The 16,873-nt window shown below is 32.9% G+C and overlaps 1 long non-coding RNA gene across 1 annotated transcript; it reads left to right on the top strand.

Moving 5' to 3' along the window:
• The first annotated feature begins 11,387 nt into the window (after window positions 1–11,387).
• On the top strand, window positions 11,388–15,741 carry LOC110572236. Its single transcript, XR_002479838.1, has 4 exons — window positions 11,388–11,861; window positions 12,316–12,427; window positions 13,615–13,771; window positions 14,774–15,741. It is a non-coding gene; the product is annotated as an uncharacterized LOC110572236 (long non-coding RNA).
• Window positions 15,742–16,873: the final 1,132 nt, after the last annotated feature.

The raw sequence follows: 16,873 nt of genomic DNA, 5'->3' as shown, positions 1-16,873 counted from the left end.
TGTTGAAATTACAGTGATTAGTAAGATGTGCTGATCAAATAGCTGTTCATTATACAGTTTACTGGAATGGGTGGAGTTGTATATTTCTAGGCAACTTAGATTAAATCAAACTTTCTCCAACTTTAGTATACTTTAAGAGTCACTGGGAGGTTGGTGCACCTGGGCAGCTAGAGTTGTTTAGGTGTCTGCCTTCTGCTCAAGACATCATCCCAGGGTCCTGGGGTAAAGCCTCATGTCAGGCTCCCTGCTCAGAGTCTGCTGCTTCCTCTGCCTCTCACCAGCTTGGGCTCTCTCTCTCTCTCGCTCACTCTCTCTCAAATAAATAAATAAAATCTTAAAAAAATAAAAGAGTCACTAGGAGGGCTTGTGCAGTTTGAGTGAGAGTTTTTGGATCAGCAGTAGGTCTAGGTCTGAGAAGTTGACAGATGCTGATTTCAGCACCATATGTTGAAAAAAACTGGGTTTTATTCAGAGAACAAAATGCCAGCATATATTTAAATAATGTACTTCAATTTATTTTATTTATTTATTTTTTTTTAAAGATTTTATTTATTTATTTGACAGAGAGAAACACAGCGAGAGAGGGAACACAAGCAGGGGGAGTGGGAGAGGGAGAAGCAGGCTCCCCGCAGAGCAGGGAGCCCGATGCGGGACTCGATCCCAGGACCCTGGGATCATGACCTGAGCTGAAGGCAGTCGCTTAACCAACTGAGCCACCCAGGCGCCCCTTCAATTTATTTTTGATAATGAATCAACTACACAAATTTTCACCAAGTTCACATTCAGTAAAATGACCAATAAACAAAAATTTTATTAAAAAAACATAATTTTTTTTTAAAAAGTGGATGCGATCTCAGTGAATAGTGTGATTTCCAGGACATGGTAATTTCTGCATAACAATTCTATGTTTGGGGCAAGGTTTATCTGGTTTTGTTCTATTAGTCATAAAACAACATTACTTGAATTACTTTGCATTTGGGCATATGTTTGTGTTTTTTAAGATTTTATTTTTAAGTAATCTCTACACCCAGTATGAAACTCAAACTTATAATTATCCCGAGGATCAAGAGTTACACACTCTAGTGATTAAGACAGCCAGGTGCCCTTGTTTTGTTTTATTTTAAGCATCCACTTCTGGATCGTTTTAAGTATTAGGCCAGAAACTGGCAATACCAAAGGATTTCTGGGTGTTGTGTTTGGGATTGAGTCTGTTTTCTGGGGAAATTTCAACCACTGTGTTACAGCTTGGCTGTGAATACTGCGGTGGCTCTATTTGGTTATTGAAATCTAATGCTGTTTTTTAATGATGCTTCTTTATGGGCATAGTCTTACAATGCACTGTCTACTTCTACTTAGAAACAACGAAAATTAGGCTAGGATTTCTCCAGAATTGAAAGTGCTGAAGAATGTATAGTTCAAATCAGAGTCACACATCCATGCTATAGCAAATAAGGAACCCACAATTGAAATGAGGGGACTTCTTTTCTGTGGCTTCGAGTGAGTAAAATAAATTACAGAGGATTTTTTAATATTATAACTTATGATTTCTGAAAATAAGTTATTGAAGTGAAACTGGTTTTCTTATTTTTGAAGGATGACACAACATTTGGGGCATTGTATTTTTCTTAATTTATATTTTATTACCTTCTCTAGTGAGCTTTTTTGGACAATGGCTTTGTATTTTAGATAGATGGGGTATTTTCTCTTTTTTTTTTAAGATTTTATTTATTTGTCAGAGAGAGACAGAGAGAGAGAGAATGAGCACAAGCAGGGGAAGAAACAGGCAGAAGGAGAAGCAGGCTTCCTGCTGAGCAAAGAGCCCAATGCAGGACTCAGTCCCAGGACACTGGGATCATGACCTGAGCCAAAGGCAGACACTTAACCAACTGAGCCACCCAGGTGTCCCAGATGGGGTGTTTTCTCAACTGAGTGAATGATGGCCCTAAGTGATATCAAAGTAACAATAGAAGTATTGGCTTCCTCTAAGATTGCTGAAGTCACAGTGGAGAAACAATGCATAAAAGGCCTGACTTACCAAAGAATATTTCTATGTCTAAGATTATAACATGGAAGATTTGTAAAAATGGTTACAAGAATGCATAGACTTATTCTTCCTTTTTAGGGAGAACAAAACATTAATAATTGGAATCTAGTAGGAGTTTGGATAGTTAGCAATTTTTGTTATATTGGTATATTGTTAACACAGTTATTGGTGGAATCAATACATAACTGAACAAAAGGCATAACAAATTTCCTTATGGTATAGGCAAAGCTTGGCTTCAATTTAAAGCTCAAATTTCTCATTCTTTGTAATTTTTTGAGTCATGAAACATGGACATTTTATTGTGCCACATTGCTGGGGGCACAGAATTAAGTGATATTATCTTGATGTCAACTTGCCCATTCTGTCATTTAGAGAGTGCCAAATTTTAATTTGGGGCCTTGATGGAAAGGGAAAAGGGTGTTCCTTAAGGTGTCTACTCTTATTGGATATTTCTATCTGTTTCAGGATAGCTCACAGGAGAATAAATCTTCCATGTTTAAATATTTAAAAAAGCACGTGTTCAGTTGAACTTAGCCCTTTGTGCAAATCCCTTAGAAATCAAGAGAGCATTGTTTAGGATCTATGACAGTTTACTTGTCAGTAGGTAATAGAGTACTTGGCCCCATAAAAAGATACGAAAATGTGTCATTATTTAGGTTGGCAAAATACATTGTTTATTTATTTTCTTGTTTTTTGTAATGTATATAAACATCTGTACAACTCTAAAAGAAAAGACTTGGAACAATTGTATTCAAAATGACAAAAACATGTACAGATAATTCAAAGAAGAAAATACAGCCAAGTAAAGTGAAATGTCTAAAAATAACTTACAAGCATCCTTTAAAAATCACTGACACATTTAGTTATCAGTTTTATATAGATGTAAAAAGGCTATGCCAGCTAGGTCAGGAAGTGGCTGTCATTCATGGACATGAACGGAGCCTAAGAAACATGGACAGGTATTTCATCCAGAAACTTAGAAAATTTATTGGACAGTAGATGCTGGAGTTTGTTAACTCCATTAGATGGTTGTTCTGGAGCTGCCTTTCTAGATTAGTTTTGTTGTTATTGCTGTCTTTTAACTGTATTAAAACTTCTAACTGGTCCCCTTACTTCTAGCTTCAGATTCTCTGTTTCATCTGTCTGCCAGAGCAGTCTTTTGGAAAGATATGACAAACCTCGTTACGTTGCTTCAAAAATCTGCAGTTGACATGTTTCAAGAGCATTAGAAATAAGCAATAATCAGAGAAGAGGACAAAGATTATATAAATTGATAATATTTAGAGCATCTTTGCCACTGACAAAACTGGAAGTTTTCTAGTCGCTGAACATTTGGATTTATAAATTTTGTGATGTTCCTTTACTTTTATCCCCTGAATAAGATGCTCCCGATAAGAATCTGGAGAAATTTGTACAGCAAGAAAAAATGTGATTAAAATCCAGGATGATACAGGATAATGTGCAAACCTTTTTTCCATTAACATGAACAGGAAAGGATAGCCTGATTGCCTCTGCATTGATAAAATTGTAGTTTTCAAATTCTTCTGGAGAATCCTTTGCAATTTGACTTATGGACTGCTGTAGAAGTCTAAACCTGACAATGATTTAAGGGGTCATTGACCAGGACCCTCCTGTAGAGACACTCTAGCTCTTAAACTCTATTTCATGGTCCAACATGATCAGCACAGCATCCCTCATTCCAAATTATTCCCAAAAATGCAAGTATGTGAAGGTATCTACTGAATTGAAAATTATTTCAGGTGGATGGCACTTGTAGTATTGGTCTAGTGTGGACAATCTCAAGGAAATATAAGCTAGCCTTCTAGGAATATGTGGAAAGAAGGGGAAGGACAACACATCCTGAATTCATCTAGAAGCTTCACCAACTGCAAAAAATGACTGACAAAATAAATAGAGATATATACTGTCCTGAAATTCATCTTTCTTTCAAATATTTATATTTCATTGGCAGTCTTTGCATTTGGAAAAAAGTCTCAAAATTTTTCTTTCTATAGAGTTATCAACTTGCCATCAAAATATTTACCAGTAAGAGCCCTGCATATGTGACATTTATTGCCTATGTGGTAAACACAAATATTAGTTTTCTTTTTTTTTTTCTTCCCCTACCTGCCATTTTAAAACAGCTAGGAACCTAATCTATTAACTAATTTACTGGACATATATAGCTTAAGAATTTATTTAAATATGTAAGAAAATTGTGATTGGGTAATGATACTGAAATGGAAATATAAAATACTCAGTAAATGATGAATATGCATGAACTGTTCATTGGATGTTTGGAGGTGAAGAAAATGAAATTCAACATGTAATAGTTTTTTATTGTATTTTATTCTTAATCTTTTTGGGAATCTAATGCTTAAGCACAGAGGCCTACATTTATAAACAAATCTATTGTTTTTAGATACTTTTAAAAATGGTTGCTGTGATAATAGAGCTGGTTTTGTAGGGAAGTTTCTAAAAACATGTTTGGTAAAACTGCGTCCTGGAAAATATTTTAGAAAAGAATGGGCCATTTTGTAAAGATATCTTCAATTCTGTATTTATTGTTTGAGTGCTTATGGATAGTAAAGAGGAAATGGGCATGGGGAGTGTTTACTATATTAATCAGGAAAGAATGTAAGGCACTAGTTATTTATGTGCATTTTGAGAATATTGTATACGAAATAACCAAATATAACTGCTTTGTGACCGTAAGGCATTGTGATTGCTAAGAAAGCCGTTGCTAACATATGCAGAAGAAATATTTTTAATACGTGACTATAAAAATAGAAGTTACCTCTGAATGATGGACATTTAAAATCATTTGACTGGATTATTGCTGTGGCTTTTTGGAGGGGTTGGAGATTGTTCTGTGTGCAGTTGTCACATAAGAAATTTTGTTAAGGCTGCTGTATGTGGATGTAGATGTTACTCTGTAAATGTTATTTATGTTAATATTTGTATGGTATGAGATTTAATTCTCATGATGGAATTGCTGCATAAGAGGCCAGCCTCGGTGCATGTTTGGGCTAGGATTTGATGGGCTTTTTTATTTCTCTGTATATAATAGAAAAAAGTACTATGTTAAAACATCTTATAAAGCATGGTGATGGCCGACATTTAGGGCATTTTAATTGTCAGAATATAATTTTGTTGGTTACTGAGAGGAGTTTCTAGACTGCCTTGTTTGTATTAGACAGATAAAAGAATTTAGAAGTTGGAGAATAGGGAATTTCTGAGGACTATATGTGTATGCATATGTACAGAGATAGTTCTTGAACAGCCAGGCTTTACTCCATGTTCAGATGTTGGGAATCTACATATATTTTATTAATGTAATGTTAAACAGGTGTGGGTTTTTGTTATTGTTTTAATCAGTGGAATTGTTGAATTGCCTCTCAAGATTAATTCCTTTTCAGTAGATATTGTTACAATGTTATATATAATGTAACTTTTTTTGTTGTTGTTTAACATCAGATTCTCTACATGGATAGGCATCATTGTAAATATGTATCACCTTATTAGGATAGACTTTTTTATTTCCCAAAAGTGATAATATATCTAGCCTCTCTGTGTATGTTCATCAGATCTCTAGGCTCAATTTTTAGGTTGTGGTAAATGTGTAGTGTCTAGTATAATCTCTTATTGTTTTATATAAGATTCATCATGGTGGAAATGTCATTGTAATTATGGTCTGCCTCTGTTCATGGTTTTCAGATGTTTGTATACAAACAGAAAATACAGTTACTAGATAAATTCTGCTTGTGGTTAAACATAACAGGTTAGAAGAGTTTTCATGTCAGTGGAATTTGACATTTAATGATAACTGAATTGTTCTTGTTTTAAAATACATCTAATTGTATAGGTGTAGGTGACTATAAGTTTTTATGGAGGTAGTTCAAAATTGTCTGTCAAACCTATGGTTATTAAAGGATGGGCTAATTCAAGAAATGTTTTATATAATGTGTATATAATAGACACAGTTACTATGTTTTCTTAAAGCCAAGGAACTATTATATCAGCATGTTTTGTAAATATATTAATTATATAGAGAGTGAAAAATTACCAAAACAGTTGTCGGATTATCTCTTAGTAAATAATTGGGCTGCTGAAGTTCAGGGTATTTTGTTAGATTGTTCTGTGTAAAAGGCGAGAAAGATTTATGCGATCTGAAGAGAAACCAGATTAGGTTGTTCTGTGTAAAATAGGATATATAATAGTTTTTGCTTTAAACTTAATCCTTGATTTTATAGGGGTTGCTTTCATGTACACCTGTATATATACACGCAGGTGTATTGTATACATGGCTATAAAATAAGTGTTTATTAAAATTCATAGCAAAGAAACACTGTTGGCAATAAGTATCACTGGGCTTTAGTTTGTTCTTCATGTCCTTTTGTGGTTCATGATACAGGGAGTTTCAGTTTGAGCTTTAGTTGCTGAAGATATTGTTAGATTGCTACTTAAGTTATAGACCAATGTTAGTTTTTGTTTCAGAACATCTGCATAGGATTTGCTGATAGGCACGTATTTTTTGAATACCAATCTGAGAGACAACGTAAAAACATTTTATTTTGGCAAGCTGAATCACTATACCATGTCTATTTGGGATGCATTTGGTGATGGAGATTATTATTATTTTTTTGGATATAGAACAGTGTCATTTTAGAAAACACTTGGATATATAATTTCTATCAATTTTGGAAATATATTTTCATATGAAACGTTAAAGGTGGAAACATTCAGTATAGATAGAGTGAGCATCTTCATGAGTTAGGCTTGATTTTGATTTTTTTTAAATTTTTGTGTCTTTTTTTAAGGTTTTATTTAAATTTCAGTTAGTTAACATACAGTGTAATAATAGTTTCAGGTGTACAATATAGTGATTTGGCACTTCCATACAACACATAGTACTCATCACAAGAGCACTCCTTAATATCCATCACTTGGTTAATCTGTGTCCCCACCCACCTCCCCTCTGGTAACCCTCAGTTTCTTTTATAGTTAAGAGTCTGTTTCTTGGTTTGCCTCTTTCTTTCTCTTCCTTTGTTTTATTGAGATTTTTTTAGTTAGACATTTTTGTTAAAGTACAGGAATTATTGCCATTCATATTTTTAAATATGAAACTTGAATAATTTCTTATTTCGATATACATTTTTGATGTTAAATGTTGAGAACAGAGCAGGGAAGCCTTTCACTGGCTTATATAACATCTTAATTTCCTAGGTATGTAGAAATACCCCCTCCACACATACACACACACACACACACACACACACAGCATGCATACACACACAGAGTAAATCTATTAACATTGGACAGCTACGGCAAAAATTAATATATTACCAATAGAAGTGTTACAAGACCACTCCTATGTTTTCACTTGGTGTGTGGGGGGTTGTTATTAGGTAGTTGTGCACATGTGATCAGATCTTTGTTTTTATAACATAACTTGTTAGATGTGCAGACATTTCTGTTATGTATTTGAATATATTTCACCTAAAATTAGAGCACATAAACTTTTTTTAAATGCTTGTAGATGTGAAATGGTAAAATAAGCTTCTATTGTTAGTATAATTTCTAGAATGCTGTGTATGTAATTATTTATAAAACACTTGTTATTTCTAGATACATAGCCATTGCTGACAAACATACTTTTAAATATCATACTTTTTTTTTTAAAGATTTTATTTATTTATTTGAGAGAGAGAATGAGATAGAGAGAGCATGAGAGGGGGGAGGGTCAGAGGGAGAAGCAGACTCCCTGCTGAGCAGCGAGCCCGATGCGGGACTCGATCCCGGGACTCCAGGATCGTGACCTGAGCCGAAGGCAGTCGCTTAACCAACTGAGCCACCCAGGTGCCCAAATATCATACTTTTTAAAATCAATATAGTAATTAGTTTCTCTGCATGTTCAGTGGTTTGTTGTGAGGGCTATGGATGGAGGGAGGGGTGGATGTTTTCCAATCTCATCTATAAGGTATGATTCTTTTGCTTCTTAACTATTCTTTTTGGTTTAAAATTGTGAACATGTATATGTTGCAGTCATGCTATTGATAAACTATAAGTTTGACATGTTTAATATTTGCAAATTATTCTAAGAATTCTATATGGGTGGCTCTTTGTGGTTTGTTAAACAGTGGTATTTGTAATTATAACATTTGACTTAGGAAATATATAGAGTTGTTGAACATGATAGAGGGTAGAAACAGTATTCTTTTGATACTGTTCACCTTTGTATAGGATTATATGGATTGCTGGGGTTGTTAAAGACAAATGACTTGAAAATTGAGTTAAAAGATTCTGAGCTATATTTTTGTTAACATTTATGTGTGTTTATACACACACACACATGTATATAGTCAGGGAGAATAGAGTGGTTAAAAGTTTTGTCTCACAATTTCATTTAGAAGAAAAATTAGACTGCAATAATTAAATTGTACCCATTTTATATAAACATATTTCTGCCTACTTAAGGGACATTAGGTATATCTTATTTTCTCAGATATACTTACGTTGATGAAATTCACTTTTCTAAAGAACATTTTATAGAATCTAAATTACAAAACTATGTTCATCTGTTATATGGCAGTATGACAACTTTGTAAATAATGGGCAAGTGAAATATTTATTTTTAAACATTTAAATTTCTAGATGTATTGAGTGTCATGGTATAATATAAATGTTTTCATTGTAAATGTGTTAGGATTATTGTATTTTAAAATCAGCATGGCAGAGAAATTGATCATTGATATGCAGGCTCTTGGAGCTATGCAACATTTATATTAATTTGGTTGTTAAAGGAGAAATAGAAAGACTGTGCATTACCCCATTCTCATAGTATAATAGTACGCCATTGTATAAGTACAAATTGTATATTAAAAAACTTGTACCATGTAAATTCATTTGATATTTCTGAATGTATCATAATGTATTTCATTAGGAGCTTCCTGATACATATATATATATATGTGTGTGTGTGTATATCTTTTATTTTTATGTTAAGACTATTTTTTGGAGCAGATTTAGGTTCAAAGCAAAATTGAGGGCAAGGTACAGAGATTTGCCATACAGCTCCTGCCCACCACATATATAATCCCCATCATTATCCACTCTCTACATGCATAATCACCCCCATTATCAACGTCCCTTATCAGACTGGTACATTTGTTACTACTGATGAATTTTCATAGACATATCATTATAACCCAAAGTCCATGGTTTGTTTTGGTTAACTCTTGGTGTTGTACATTTTGTTAAGTTTGGACAGATGTATAATGACCTTTATCCATCATGGTATTATACAGACTATTTTAATTGTCCTAAAAATTCTCTGTGCTCCACCTATTCATCCCTCCCTCATATTTATTTTTATGGTTGTTGTTTACATTGGAGATATAAATGACTTTCTTAAAGAGATTTTATACTACCTCTTGGAACAATATACAGTTCTGTATGTGTTCCTTTGGTTGCATGACAATATTCAAGACAACTTTGTAAATAATAGATGCAATTTTTTTAATTTTTAACATCTAGTCTTTCTAGATGTGTAGAGTCTCACAAAGTATAATTTTGTAAATAATTCATTGTAAACTTTATCATAGTCATTATTATCAAGTATTGTAATAGCATTGCAATTGATAACAATTTTAGGTTTCTTGAGCTATACATATTTTGGTATCTGTTTATTGAGTTGTTAGGGGGAGAATGTTAAAAGGGTGTACTTCCACTCTTGCATACTCTAAAAGAAAATTTTACATTTTAATCACTGTTTAGTTCTTGTATTTATTATACACTCTTATACATTAAAAATCCTAAGTCAGTATTTTACAGCTGTATTGCTGAAAGGGCATTATGTGTTTTAATCATAGGAAATATGTTATATAAGAAAGTTTATTCTCCCTCCTTAAGCTATTCAGTTTCGTATTTAACTGGACAGCATGACAACATTCAAGACAACTTTGTAAATAACAGATGAATATATTTATAAATACCTAATTTTTCCAGATGCACAAAATTTCACAACATAACATTTATAAATATTTCTTTGTCAAATACCATAAATTGTTTTTTCTAAATATTTTGTCAGTGTAATAAGTAATTAATAATTGTTCTTTTAGTATTATGTACCATTTTGATGTTTGTTAGGTGGGTTTTTGGGCAGAGGGATAGACCGATCACTTCCTTTTTCTACAGATTGTTACGTTCTCATGTAGAAGAAAAGATTAGATTTTATACTTACAAAATGAATGAAAATACCCAGGATGTATTTTATCCTTGAAAGAAGAAGGAAGACATGAGAAATGGAATTGTTTAAAACCACAGATATGTTCATTGTTAAACGATACTTGTATTGCTAGGTAATTGTTATTTTACTATGTTATAAAGATCTACTTATAGCAAATTTATATGTGTATATGCGTATACTTATATAATATAAATGTTAAGCACCTGTATACAGTAAAATTAGTTTTAGGAGCATAAATCTGATGGTATTCTCATTCTCATTTATTAGCTTATTGCTTTGCATTTTATTTTTTTGAAAATTATGGAAATAGTATTTCGAATCTAAGCTTAAACATTTTATAATCCCACTTCATGGTATATCTAAATGTATGTTATTTTTAATATAAAATTAAGTAGGTCCATATGTATTTGTTTTCTGTTACCATGTATATATACATCTAAATGAAAATAGAATTTCTGTGATTATGAATATTTTATTATTATAAGAGCTTTTTGAAAATTTTGTCCAGTGTGTAATTATATTTGTATGTTATGCGGTAGTCAAACAAATGTCAAAAGTGTTCCATCTTAGTAGCCTGTAATAAATTATGAAAATTGCTTAGAAAGAAATAAAAAGTATAAACAAAGATATAAATTAGTATATTTTTTGAACAGCAGTTTGGCGTTGAAATTCAAGTGTGTAAACATTTGAAGTGGTATAACTTGCTGCTGGGATTTTATCTATTCCAAGTCTCAAATTTACAATGAAGAAAGTATGTTATATACTGAGTATCAAATAATATTGATTCCTGATCAAATAATTGAGCATCTGAAATATATATCCATAAAAGATCATAATGGTTGTATCTTTCATCATATGAATATAATTTAAACACTGGAAGACATTCTGATGTGAAAGGGTGTTTTAAGTGGGTATTTTAAATTATTTCATTTTTTTGAACAAATATCAACTAATAGTGTGTTTACAGAGTTGTGTCCATATGTCTCTTGTTGTTCTAATGGAAATGGTAATATTTACTATTCCTGAGGAATGTAATTATCCTGACATGATTATAGAGTTAAGTAATGCTTACTCATCAGTGTTATTATACTGGTGATTATTTTAGCATTCTTAAGATTTTTGTACATGTGTAAGTTAAATGGTAAAACATTGTTATCTGTATATTGCTACATGACAATCTGAAATGAATATATGAATTGCTGAATAGAAAGTTGTCTGGAAGATCATACAGCAAAACTTTAACATTACTGTGTAGAGAGTTGGGAATGGAAGGACTGCATCTGCTTTCTGCATTGAAATTTTAAAGATATTTCAAAAGGAACATTAAAACAACAAAAGGGAATTTTAAAGATACAACCAAGTTGTGCATCTCTGTATTCTTGCCTGTTGACGTCTTGGGAGTATTGGGCTGTTATATCCAATTTTGTATTCCCAGTGGCCATTCTGAATAGTTTGTCAGTGATCACGAAGAACGTGTGGTTAAGAGACTCTAGTACAGCAGAGAGTTATACACACTGAAACAGTACTGAGGGATCCAAGAAAAGAGTATGGGAGAAGATGGGATTTGAGGTAGGTGCTAAACAATTATATTTGGGTTTACAATCACATGAATGATTAAAATAAGTCATTGAAACTTTCTGTAAAGGGTAAATTTTCATAATGCATTGCCATATTTGTGGTTACTGACTAGATCACGTTGTTTGAGGGAGAGTATTATAATAAGTTACTCTTAATTAATGGGAGTAATTGGAGAATGGATTCTTTACTTTCTTATATGGTAGTTGAGTCTGTCAGAAGGATTTCAAGTAGGTCTTTACGTTTTTTAATATTCAGAAATGAGAAACATTTCGATAAATTTGTGTTAAACGTTCACTGATAAGGTAAGAAAATTTTTAAAAAGTTAACTGTGCTGTTAACTGCTGGTTTATCTCCATTCGCTATTCCTGATAATTCTGAAGTCATCCTAACTTGTGTGTCCTGGTGTCTCATTTGTAACTGGCTACATTGTATACTTAATTATCAGATGTACATGATGAAAAGAAGAGATTTATAGATAACCTGAGGACAGCTGACATCAGGAACATTCCTCATGCTATGGACTTCCTTAATTTAAAAGTCTTATCTGGGAACCACAGGTAAGAAGGTACTGGATCAAGAAGTGCTGTTTTAGGACAAGTCTTTGTCTAGGCTCAGGAAAATGTCACTGGTGCAGACTTTGGAATATTCAACCATGTCTGAGAATTAGAAAATTAATGCTTTCCAAAGATAATTTTACTGAAATAGAGATGTGGAGTATATGTAGAATGTAGGAGATTATTTGTGTATTCTTTCAGTTAATTACCTTATTTATAATCAAATGTCATAACATAAGTAATGTTATAAATAAGTGATCAATTGTTCATTAGCTGGGCAGAAAGAATTTTTGCAAGTAAATTTTATAGTGTGATAAAGGGAGAAGTTCATGGAAACTGAACAAAAAGGGGAACCCTCTTGGACTGTTGGTGGGTTGGACTGTTGGTGGGAATGCAAACCGGTGCAGCCACTGTGGAAAAGTGTGTGGAGCTTCCTCAGAAAGTTAAAAATATGATTCAACAATTGAACCATGAGGCATTTATGTAGAGAATACAAAAATACTAATCCAGAAGGATACATGCACCCCAGTGTTTATAGCAGCATTATCTACAGCAGCCAAACTATGAAAATAGCTCGTGTCCATCAGCTGATGAATGGATAAGGAAGAAGTGTTAAATAAACAATGGAATGTTAATCAGCCATAAAATAAGAATGAGACCTTGCCATGTGCAGTGAGGAGGATTGCAGTCATATATTTGTCAATAAAGACAAATACCATATGATCTCACTCATGTGGAATTTAAGAAACAAAACCAACTAGCAAAGGGAAGAAAGAGACAGAGGCAAATCAAGAAACAGAGTCTTAAGTAAAGAGAACAAACTGATGGTTACCAGGGGGAAGTAGGTAGGAGGAATGGATGAAAAGGTGATGGGGATTATGGAGGGCACTTGTGATGAGCAAGGGGTGTTGTATGGAAGCGTTGAATCACTAAATGGTACATCTGAAACTAGTAGTACACTGTATGTTACTAACTGGAATTTAAATAAAAACTTAAAAGTATTGGTAAAGTAATGGCTGATGTTGGAGAGTTACATCAGCTATGGGATTGATTAATGAGGTATTGTTTCTAAGCATTAAAAGAAATTTATAACAAAGTTCAAGATGAGCTTCTACTTACCTGCTGCGTTAGCTATTCTAGGACAATGGTGTATATCTTACCTTACTATGTTTCTTTTTTCTTCCTATTAGGAGATGATAGTTCCATGGAAACACACTTCTGCCTTCTTTGTAATTGCAAGAATTGGTATCACCAGACCTCTCATTGACAGTATTATTTATTCAAGTGTTCTTCACCTCCGATATCTGGTCCCAGGAATACCCCTTGGCGAAATTATTGTAAGAACAGGTAAGTGCTGGGGCGCCTGGGTGGTTAAGTTGGTTAAGCGACTGCCTTCGGCTCAGGTCATGATCCTGGAGTCCCGGGATCGAGTCCCACATTGGGCTTCCTGCTCAGCGGGGATTCTGCTTCTCCCTCTGACCCTCCCCCCTCTCATGAACTCTCTCTCTCTCAAATAAATAAATAAATTCTCATTTTTCTTTCTTTTCCCACTGTACTCCTTTAGAAGGTTAATTCATGGGATATAAGGCCAAGCGTGAATGCAGACAAATTCCTTAGACATTGTTTTTCAGAGAGCCTTGGCTGCCTACCTGTTAATCCCAGAATAACCTTAAAGGTGAAGACTTTAATAATAAAGTTTTTTTTCCTTAGAATTAATCATTACTAAATAGAAGATTAAGAACTTCTTGGGGGAAGTGCCTACTCAACAATTTTGTGGTAGCCAGCTGGAATAATGGGTTAAGATCTAAATCTATTCTGAAGTTCCACTGTAGCATCTATATCTTTAGTATAGTTACCATTTTTCTCATCAAATGGACTGAGGTCCTTTTGTTATTTTTTTGGAACTTTTTGGCATTGCTGTCCTGTTTCTTGTACAGAAATGCATATAGATTACATGAAATATTTCTGTATGTGAATAAGCAATCTAGAGATACAAGCAACCATTCAAATACATAGTTGAACAGAGACATGAGAATTATCAAGGTATGAGAAGAAAGAACTGGGTTTTATTAAAATTAACATGCAATGGTACATTAGCTTCAGGTGTATCAATTAGTGAATAGTGATAGTGAATTGAAATTCTGTGCATTATGCAATGGTCAACACAATAAGTGTAGTTACCATCTCTAGCCTTACTAGAAATTCAAAAAGTAATTCTGATCCATCTATTATTTCTTTACAATTAAATGGCTGTTGCATTTCATTGTACATAATTTTATTAGCTCCTACTGATAATTGTGTAAAAGTGTTGTTTCTAACTTTTACCCATTTCCTAATGTATCCTCTCAGGTGATGACTTAACAGAAAACTGATGCTATTGCTTCTGTCACCATCTTCAAATCCAAAAGACAGTCTTCATAGTGTATGGAGACTTCTCTTTCATGTGTTGGAGTGGCTATTCCTCACAGATCAGAAAAACTGGACTGAGAAAGCTCAAGTTTGAAAGTTACCTAAAGAGTGTCATTGGAGGGAATTGTAACCAGGCATGTTGACTGTTTTCATTATTGACACTGGACTAAATCTCAGGAGATTGAATGCGGGAGATGTTATTACACAGAAATGTTATTACACAGGATGCTGTGATTGCAAGGCTTCATTTCAGTGTTCCCATAAGTATAAAGTGCATATATTTATAATTTTCATTTACTACAGGGTAAATTTAAAATTGATTGATAAAAAAATTACCTTTTTCCATATTTCAAAAGGCACAGAAATTTGTGAAGGATAGTATTTTTTACTTAAATGCTTTTTTCCCCTCCTAATTCTACTTCCCAACATTATCTACTGTTAATGGAGTTTTGTGCGTATCTTTTTGGGGTATGTTGATGAACAAATGGTTATGCTAGTAGTCCTTTGGACACATACATTAGCTACAAATTTTCTAAGCAGTTACATGCTTTATATAGAAATAATTTTTAATTTCTCTGGCTAATTTGTTGAAAACAGTCTTAGTATTTCCACCTTATTGGAATTAAGTATATCCAAAATTTATATTCTGAGTCAACAGTGGAAATTTTCCCCAAATGGTATAGATTGTCCTCATCAATCTTGAAACCCACTGTTTGTTTATGAGACTTCTGTTTTCTTGAACAGTAGAAATATTACATTTCAATGTTTTAATCTTTGAAAATGTGGTATTACAAAAAATTGCTTTCCTTCCCTTACTGTTCAGTTCAGTCATCTTCATATGTCCTTAAACCTTACTAGTCACTTATTTCATTTTCCTCTGTGGGTTTTAATTTTTTTTTTTCATTTCCCTCAGAGTATTAGTGTTTTTGTTACTGGTTTCTAAAAGATTATTTATGACTAAGGATGTTAAACATTTGCCATGCATTGCTAATGAAATACCATGTGTTCTCACCACCGTTTTACTGTGATGTTTTACTTTTTGGTTGTACAGAAATTGTGTATTCAAATATAATAATGTTCTGCTTTATGCCTTCTGAGTTTTGTGTTTTTATTCAAAAACGTGTGTATCACTCTCATGCATTCTTTGTATTTTCTTCCATTTTTTTTTGTCAATTCTGTCATTTTATTTTTTCCATCAATCATTACTGTGGTTTTAAAGCATTATCCACTCAAATTATTTACCTTGACTTAAGGTTATTTAGAAATTCCCACATATAATCAACTGCATTTCTCTGTTTGCCTTACTGTCTATTGATACTTTAAAGTTATTGATGATTTTTAGCCTATTCCATTGAGATCTGTCTCATTTCTCTTCTTTTTTTCAGAATATCCCCTGTCTATAGTCACATTTTTTTCTCTCAATTGATGCTTAAAATTATTTTGCAAGTTGGAAAAAAGTGCAGTTTTAATTTCATTTGCACCAAATTTAATAGATTAATTAGGAGAGAATAGATCTCTTTAAAATTGAGTCATCCTATCCAACTGCAAGGTACGTCATTCTATTTTTAATCAAATTGTTATGTTGGAAAACTGCTGGTGTAATTTTTTTATTCAGTCCCAGTCATTTCATAGTTTTGTTAATGTAGTGATGGGGATTGTACAACTACTTTATTTTCTTACTTATATATAAGAGATATTTTTGTTTACTTTTCTAGTGGCATTTCATTAAAATTCCAAAATTTTGTTTTTCTTTTTTAATTCATTGTTCTTACAGAATATATGGAAGAAGAAATGGCCCTTGCTTATTTGACAGTGAATATTAATCCTATTAGTTTAGGGTTCGTTTAGTTAAGGGTCATTTTAGGTAACTTTCCTATCTTTATTGGGCATTTTTGGCAAAATTTGTTGACAGTTTAATAAAATGATTCGTATTTGTCATGTATTATAGGTGATCTTAGTTGCCATTATAATTATTGGTTAGGCTAAAAACTAACTTTTCCTAAAAACGAACATTCTTGAACTATATTTTGTGTATGTGTG

Source organism: Neomonachus schauinslandi, chromosome 9, assembly GCF_002201575.2.
Source record: "Neomonachus schauinslandi chromosome 9, ASM220157v2, whole genome shotgun sequence".
Taxonomy (NCBI): domain Eukaryota; kingdom Metazoa; phylum Chordata; class Mammalia; order Carnivora; family Phocidae; genus Neomonachus; species Neomonachus schauinslandi.
The sequence above is the reverse complement of the archived record's forward strand: the minus strand, read 5'-3'. Positions and strand labels throughout refer to the sequence as shown.